Source organism: Lynx rufus, unplaced genomic scaffold, assembly GCF_022079265.1.
Source record: "Lynx rufus isolate CCGP_SWC_20201006 ecotype Redwood Valley unplaced genomic scaffold, mLynRuf1.p SCAF_8, whole genome shotgun sequence".
NCBI classification, from domain to species: Eukaryota; Metazoa; Chordata; class Mammalia; order Carnivora; family Felidae; genus Lynx; species Lynx rufus.
This window is the reverse complement of record NW_025814896.1, coordinates 103834717-103843504: the sequence shown is the minus strand read 5'-3', so window position 1 is coordinate 103843504 and position 8788 is coordinate 103834717. Positions and strand designations below refer to the sequence as shown.

At 42.5% G+C, this 8788-nt stretch overlaps 1 long non-coding RNA gene across 1 annotated transcript; it reads right to left on the bottom strand.

The window, feature by feature from the left end:
- Positions 1 to 355: 355 nt before the first annotated feature.
- Positions 356 to 5380, bottom strand: LOC124504333 (uncharacterized). The gene is made up of 2 exons (XR_006960377.1): positions 5298 to 5380; positions 356 to 1613 (listed from the first exon to the last, which is right to left on the bottom strand). It is a non-coding gene; the product is annotated as an uncharacterized LOC124504333 (long non-coding RNA).
- Positions 5381 to 8788: the final 3408 nt, after the last annotated feature.

Sequence of the window (8788 nt, the reverse complement as noted above, 5' to 3'; positions counted from 1 at the left end):
AGGCGAATTTCCTCAGCTTTGAACATCTATCAAAAAACTATAGCTAACATCAAACTTCATGATGAAAGACTGAACACTTTCCACCTAAGGTCAAGAACAAGGTAAGGATGTCTGTCCTCACTGCTATTATCAACATAGTACTGGAAGTTCTAGCTAAGGCAATAAGACATAAATAAATAAATAAATAAATAAATAAATAAATAAATAAATACGATTTTTTAAAAAGTGAAAGGCTTACAGATCAGAAAAAAGAATCTAAAGTGTTGTTCTTTGCAGATGATGTGAGGGTCTCCATGTATGGAATCTACCAGACACACATACTCCAAAACAAAACAAAACAAACAAACAAAAAACCTCCTGGAACTAATAAAACAGTTTTATTAAAGTCACAAGATAAAGGATCTACAAAGGACAATTAACTCTATTTCCATATCTTAGCATGAATACACAGAAATCAAAATTAAACAGACAATACCATTTACAATCTCTTTAAAAATGAAATACTTAGGTATAAATCTAACAAAAGATATACCGGACTTACATGTCAAGGTCTGAAAGCTGCTGCTGAAAGAAATAAAAATAAAAAACAGACAGACACACGACATTCATGGATTGTAATACCCAACATAGCAAAGATGTCAATTCTCCCCAATTTGATGTACAGATTTAACATAACTCTTATCAAAATCTCAGCAAGGTATTTGTAAATATAAGCAAGTTTATTCCAAAATTTGTGTGGAGAAACAAAGGAATTAGAACAGCTAAAATAATTTTGAAAAAGAATAAAATGAGAGGAGTCATTCAACCCAGTTGTAAGACTTATTATATAGCTATGGTAATCAGGACTATGTGTTAATGGCAGAGGAACAGACACGTAGACCAGTGGAACAGAACAGGAAAAAAAAATATGGCCCCACACAACAATAGTCAACTGGTTTGTAACAAATGTGCAAAAGCAATTCGATGGGTAATTTTTCAACAACTGGTGTTGAAGTGATTGGATAACCAAAGGCAAAAAAAGAACCTTAACCAACACTTCACATCTTGTACAAAAATTAACTGTAAACAGATCACTTCGTCAAAGGTAAAATGTGAACTATATGATTTCAAAAAATACATAAGAAAACATCTTCCGAACCTAGAACTTGGGGAAGAGTTCTTAAACTTGACACCAAAAGCACAATCCACAAAAGAAAATAATTGATAGATTGAACTTCATCAAAATTAAAAAATTTGCTCTGGGAGAGATCTTGTTAAGAGGATGACAAGACAAACTGCAGACTGTGTATTAATTCTCGATTGCATCCATAACAAATTACGACAAATGCAGCAGCTTAAAACAACACCCGTTTATTATCTAACAGTTTTGAAGTCAGAAGGCTTGTAGGCTCAGCTGGTTTCTCCGCCCTAGATTTGCCATAGCAGGAGCGCTGTGTGCCTTTCTAGAGGCTCTGCTAATTAATCTTCCAGACTCATTCTGGTTGTTGGCCAAGCTCAGTTCCACGCAGTTGTACGACAAAGGTTACCATTTCCTTGTGGCTGTCAGGTTGGGATCATTCTTAGCTTCTAGACATCTGCATTCCTTGGCTCATGGTCCCGTGTCTTTCATCCATCTTCAAAGTCAGCAATGGTAAATCAAATCCTTCTCACACTTGAAATCATTCTAACCTCCTCCTCTTCTTGTTCTTCCTCCTCCTCCTCCACTTTCCATTTCTCTCTCTCCCTCCCTCTCTCCCTCTCTCTGCCCTCTCTCTCTCTTTCTTCCACTTCCTCTTCTACTTTAAAAGGCTCCTGTGTTTACATTGAGCCTATCTAGATTATTCAGGATAATCTTCCCTATTTTAAAGTTGGCCAATGGGGCGCCTGGGTGGCGCAGTCGGTTAAGCGTCCGACTTCAGCCAGGTCACGATCTCGCGGTCCGTGAGTTCGAGCCCCGCGTCAGGCTCTGGGCTGATGGCTCGGAGCCTGGAGCCTGCTTCCGATTCTGTGTCTCTCTCTCTCTCTGCCCCTCCCCCGTTCACGCTCTGTCTCTCTCTGTCCCCAAAATAAATAAAAAACGTTGAAAAAAAAATTAAAAAATAAATAAATAAATAAAGTTGGCCACTTAGCAACCTTAATTGCATCTGAAAAGTCTCTTCACAGCACTACCCAGGTTAATGTTTGATTGAATAATCAGGGAAAGGGGAATTCTGGGAGGACATCTTTAAAATTCTGCCTACTACAGACTGGAGAAATTATTTGCAAACCACATATCTAACAAAGCACTCATATTTGGAATATAATATTATATTATATTAATATAATAATATAATTAATATAATATTAATATTATAATTATATTATATATTATATTATATTATATTATTATAATATTAATTATATTATGTATTATTTATTATCATTACTAATATATATACCAAGCTCTCAAAATTCAACAGGAAAAGACAATCCAATTAGAAAAAAGGCAAAGAAAGAAAAAGAAATTTCACTGAAGAGAAAATACAAATGGCAATAAGCACGTAAAAAGATATTCAACAACACTAGCCATTAGGGAAGTGCAAATTAAGTCCAAGGGGAGCTAACCCAACTCACCTATCGGAATTGATAAAGTTAAAAAAATAGCAACAATACCAAATGCGGGTGAGAATTGGGAGAAGCTAGATCTCTCATCCATTGCCGGTAGGAATGTAAAATTGTGCAGGCGCTCCGGAGAACCATTTGGTGGTTTCTTAAAAATTAAACACACACTTATCTCATGACCCAGCAGTTGCAATCCCGGGCATTTATCCCAGAGAAATAAAAACTTATGTTCACATGAAAACTTATACACAGGGGGTGCTGGGTGGCTCAGTCGGTTAAGTACCTGACTCTTGATCTCAGTTCAGGTCTTGATGTCGGGGTCATGAGTTCAAGCCCTGCACTGGGCTCCACGGTGGGTGAGAAAACTTATACACAGTTTTTATTGTTGCTTTTTTGTATGTAATAGCCAAGAGCAAAGTAATCGAAATGTCCTTCGATGGGTGAATAGCTACACAAAGTGTGGTGCAACCATAGTAAGGATTATTAATCCTGGTTCTCCAGACACAGACACAGTCACAGATGCAAATGCAGACACAGACGCAGACACAGACACAGACACAGACACAGACACAGAGATATGGAGAGAAAAAGCGTTGAAGGAACTGGCTCAGGTAACTGGAAGCTGACATTTGCAGAGCAGGCTGGCAGGCTGGAAAATCAGGGAAGAGTAGATGTGACAACTCAAATCTGAAGGCAGCCTGCCGACAGGCTTCTCTTTCTTGGGAGAATCCAGGTATTTCTTCTTTTTCCTATTAAGACCTTCAACTGGGGGTGCCTGGGTGTCTGAATCAATTAAGCCTCTGACTCACTTTTTTTCTGTTTATTTATTTATTTTTGAGAGAACGTATGCAAGTGAGTGGGGAAGGGGCAGTGAGAGAGGGAGTGAGAGAATCCCAAGCAGGCTCCGTGCTCAGTGTGGAGCCTGACACAGGGCTCGATCTCACAACCGTGAGACCATGACCTGAGCCAAAATCAAGAGCCAGATGCTGTGGGGCACCTGGATGGCTCAGTCTGTTGAGCATCCAGCTCTTGATTTTGGCTGACATTGTGATCTCAAGGTTCTTAAGACTGAGCCCCACATGGAGCTCTTCACTGACAGCAAGGAGCCTGCTGATGATTCTCTGTCTCCCTCTCTCAAAATAAATAAATAAACATTAAAAAAAAAAAAAGGACCTTCAACTGATTGGGTGAGGCCTGTTGACATTATGGAAGATAATCTGCTTTACTCAAAGTCTGCTGATTGAAATGTTACCCTCACAGCCTTGGCAGAAACATCTAGAATAGTATTTGGCCAAATATCTGGGCCAATACTTTGATCGAGCCAAGTTAACACATAAAATTACCCATCACAATGGAGTACTATTTGACAATAAAAAGCAATGGACTGTGGGTACACACAACAACTTGGATGGGTCTTTGTACTCCATTGAGAAAACACTGGAGCCTCAAAAGGTCACATGAGTCCATTTACATAACTTTTCAAAATAAAAATACAAATGTGGAAAACAGATTAGTGGTTGATAGGGTTGGGGATGGTGGGGAAATGGGGCAGCATGATTTAAGGGGAAGAACACGGGGATCTTTGTGGTGATGGAGCAGGTCTGTGTCTTGGTTGAGTTGGTGCTTTCAGGAATCTATACATGTGACAAAACAGCATAAAACCACACACACATAGGAGAAAGGCCAGTTTCCTGGGTTTGGTATCATACTATAATTATATAAGATGTAACCAGTGGGGTGACTAGATGGAGGGTACACAGGAAGCCTCTGCACTGTCTTTGCAACTTCCTGTGACTCTATAAAGATTTCAGAATAAAAGTTTAAAAAGAGGGGCGCCTGAGTGCCTGAGTGGGTAAAGCGTCTGACTCTGCATTTTGGCTCAGGTCATGATCACACGGTTCATGAGTTCCAGCCCCTCATCGGGCTCCACACTAGCAGTGTGGAGCTGCTTGGGATTCAATCTCTCTCTCTCTCTCTCTCTCTCTCTCTCTCTCTCTCTCTGCCCTCCTCAGCTCACTCTCTCTCTCAAAATAAATTTAAAAAAAATAAACTTTAAAAAATAAATTAAGAGGAAAGAACCAGAAGGATTTATAGCAAAGGGCCAATAAGCAAATTTTCAACAATAAACATGTATTCCTCCTAAAGTAATACAAGCTTCCTTTTTCTTTTTCTTGTTTCTATTTTTAATAAGAACGTCCAAAAGTTTTCCCTCAGAAGGAATGACATAAATACCAACGAATACACTGAGGTCTGTTAATAATCACTGGAGGAAGAGGCCAAGGGAACTTGCCTGAGAAGCAAGCGTTAGGATGCCCTCTGCCTGAATACCACTGAAGTGGCTGAACCCCTGGGTTCTCAGGCCCCTGAAGGAAAATATGAGCCCCCTCACCCTGCATTCTCTCCTTAGGTAACCCTGGGATTGCAAGGGTGGCAATGATGGGCCAATGGCACATGGAAAACAATCACTTTGGCACCAGAATCTGTTCTTTTCCATTTGTTCACCTTCTTATGGCAAACCAATTTCCTTTCTTTTTATGTCTACCTAAACCAACAGCTGAAAATAATTAAACATCCCTGTCTGCAAAGGCCACACAAATCTGTGTTAATAGATTCCATTCATATGAATACATTAAGCCCATGGAGATGAACAACCCTGCCCAAAGCAAGTTATTTATAACTATCAGAGTTGACAATTGAAAATTACAGGTGCAACTTACTTTGGAGGCTTGTAGATTCATTAAAACCGACCCGTTAGTCCTGGGACTAGACTGCATTCAAGTTGCCCTTCAAATAGTAGTCTAAAAAAAAATGAGAACCATGCAGGGATGCATGAGTATCCGAATTCAGCTCATGTTACGATCTCGCGTTTCGTGAGTTCGAGCCCCGCATCGAGCCCCGCTGACAGCTCAGAGCCTGGAGCCTGCTTCGGATTCTGTGTCTCCCTCTCTCTCTCTCTGCCCCTCCCCTGCTCACACTCTGTCTCTCTCTCCCTCAAAATAAATAAACATTAAAAAAATTTTTTTAAATAAGAACCATGCAGACAGGAATTTAGGGGAGCCTCAAGGAACTGCCAAACAAGAGGGCAGCAATGGATGGCCTCCACTCAATGTAGAATAACACAATAGGGGAGGCTCATGGGGAGATGGTTCATAGTGAGGAACCATGCCTACAGTGATGAACATGGTCTACAGTGACGAACTTTGTCTACAATGATGGACCTGGTCTGCAGTGATGAACTTCATCTACCGTGATGAACCTTATCTACAGTGATGAACCTTGTCTACAGTGATGAACCTTGTCTACAGTGATGAACCTTGTCTACAGTGGTGAATTTTTTTTACTGTGTTCCCCTAATCTTCCCACCAGCCCTGCCTCCTCCTTGCCCATAAAAATTATCCTCACACTCTGGCCCCATCAGGTATTAACTGACCTTCCAGGGCTCTGTACCTTCTGTTGGGGCTTCTTCCCCATTCCCACTTCCTGGGAAATGAATAAGCAGGGTTTGGCTGGCTCTGCCTCCTGCCTGTGTTATTACAGCTGATTCACCAGATACAGTTGGTACACAGTTTGGAGTATTGATGCAATTCACTTCACATTGGATCATATTTCCCTGTGTCATTAAATATTCTTGAAAAACATGATTTTTAATGGCTGCTAACATTGCCAGCACCATCTGCTTACTTGATGTTGGCATCGAAGCTGGCAGACCTCGGTGTCCCCCTGGTCTTTGATGTATCCAGTGGAGAACACACACCCACGTGTGGCCATTTCCAGTATTCCACATTGTACACTAGGTCCCCTGCAAAGCTACTGCTTTGAATCTAGGCATTTAAATATCAAAACGTGATAGCCACAAAAAAAATTTTTTTAGGTTCTATAATAAGCCACGTGGCCTTTAGCTCAAATTTACCTGCCCCTGAGGGGTGCCTGGGTGGCTCAGTCAGTTGAGCGTCCAACTTTAGCTCGGGTCATGATCTCATGGCTCGTGAGTTTGGGCCCTATGTTAGGCTCTGTGCTGACAGTTCAGAGCTTGGAGCCTGCTTTGGATTCTGTGTCCCTGTCTCTCTCTGCCCACCCCCTGCCCCCTCTCTCTTTTTCTCAGAAATAAATAAACATTTTTTTTTTAATTTTTTAATCTACCTGCCCCTGGGATATTTCTATTCACTTTAGTTCAGCTAATGGAGGAATGAACTCTCTTTCCTACATGACCAGGGATAGGCATCCAGCACACAGGCCCTGGAAGATGGTATTAAAGGATCCTTGAATCACAGATTTTTTTAAATAATTATGTTTATCACACATATGACATGTTTATGTACCAGATGCTCAAAACAACACAGTAAAAAAGTAATTAAAATATAAAGAATTTAAAATAAGGCAGTTTTCTATCCATTTGAATAGATATTTAATCTATTAATATTCCAATTATTATCACAAAATTCCTTGCCTCAGAAATTGCTGGTAAGAGTTAAGTCAACTTCTTAAATCCTCACAGCAGTAACCAGATAGAAACCTTCAAAAGAGTTCATCTTCAGGTACCTCTAAAGAAGAAAAAGGACGTATCACTCCTGTATTAAAGATTATGAGAAAAAGAATTATGAGAAAGTCATACAATGATAACAGCATCATTTGCTGCACACATACTAGGCCCCAAGTACTGCACAAAGTAACTTTATGGAAGCTATCACCACCCTTTTGGTGTATTTTTGGCCCAAAATGGCAAGGGGGGGTGCTTCATTGCATAATGTAAGAGCTCAGATTTAAAGTCCAGAATAGTGGGTATTACCAGCAAACAATGTTCCAGATCAAGGGACCCTGAGCCCTCTGGCCTCCACTTGGGTATTTCATGGTCAACTGTATGAGAAACCCACCACCCTTTCCATTACTGGCTGTCCCTGACAGTCCTCTTGCCAGGCTTTGCCCTTCTCAAACTTGTGCTCACTGGTAGAACTAGACAGACAAAATTCCCTTGTAAATGTGGCCCAGTATGTTCAGGCTCTCACTAGTCTCCCCAGTCACACAGGATACAGCTCCTCCCTGAGGGCAGGTCAGCAAGGTGGCTGGAGTTAGTGTTTATCCCAACACCGCAGGGGTACCCGGGTCCATCCACCACTATCTCCAGGACACTAGGCTAAAGTGTGAGCTCAAAGAGTGAGCTGGCCCATTCTCCAGAAGGAAGGCCCCAATGGCAAAGAACGCCTCCCATGCATTTGCAACTCTCAGCGGCTCAGAGAGGGGCCACGGGGCCTGTGCCGAGAGCCTCTGCGCTGGACTCCCTGGGCTCCTTTCTCTCTCCTGAAGGAAGTGTTCTCTGGGAACAGGCCCGAGCTGGCTGTCTCACCCCTGGCCACATGCTGCTTGGCACAAAGTGAAAAGACATTCCGGTGGAGCATTGACTATAGAGGAGGGGAAGATCATGGTCATTTGGCATGCTGGGAGAGGAAACGCAATGCACTGTCCATCAGCACGAGGACAGGGACAATGGAACACGTGCAGCAGAGCTCACCCCAGACATGCCTTGGTTCCCCCGGAAGTCAATAAGACAGAGTAAAAGGAGGTATCAGGGGCTTTGGGCGGCCTCCCCTCCTCCGGGTCCCTCTTCTGGGCACCAACTCTCCACGCTTTGTGTCCACGCCTGATCCCAGATGGGAAGATCGGACCAGGCAAGCAAGCACATTGGCATGATTATGTCCCAGAGCTACACCCAGATGGAAAAACAAAAACCAGGGAATGAGATTTTAAAAATAAAACAATTGATGCTTCTCTTCTGTTGGCAGTTTCTGAGGACCCCTGCTCCCCCATTTCTCTAAGAACTCCTTCAGGCTCCAGGGAGCAGGACAGCAGGTCCTGTTTGGACGCCAAATCTCACCTGTCACCAGCAACAGCTACATCTTTTTGATTCTGATACAATTCCCCATGTACAGTAGGTGCTCAATCAATGCTGATAAAATCAAGGGAAAACTTAGGAATGGCTCATATGGATGTTAAGACCCTTGTCCACCTCTGGCTCTCGGGGTTTTCATGGTGCCCGCCAGCATGACAGACATCTCCCGGGTGCCCAGAAGGCCGAGCAGAGCTGTCTCTGTACTTGATGAGTGTAGCCAGCAGGGAAGATGCCTCGCCACCCAGCCTCACCCACACCCTCAGGAGTCTGGGGGTCCTCCGGGCACCTGTTCTGTGCCAGCTGCTATGAACCCTTTGCACAGTG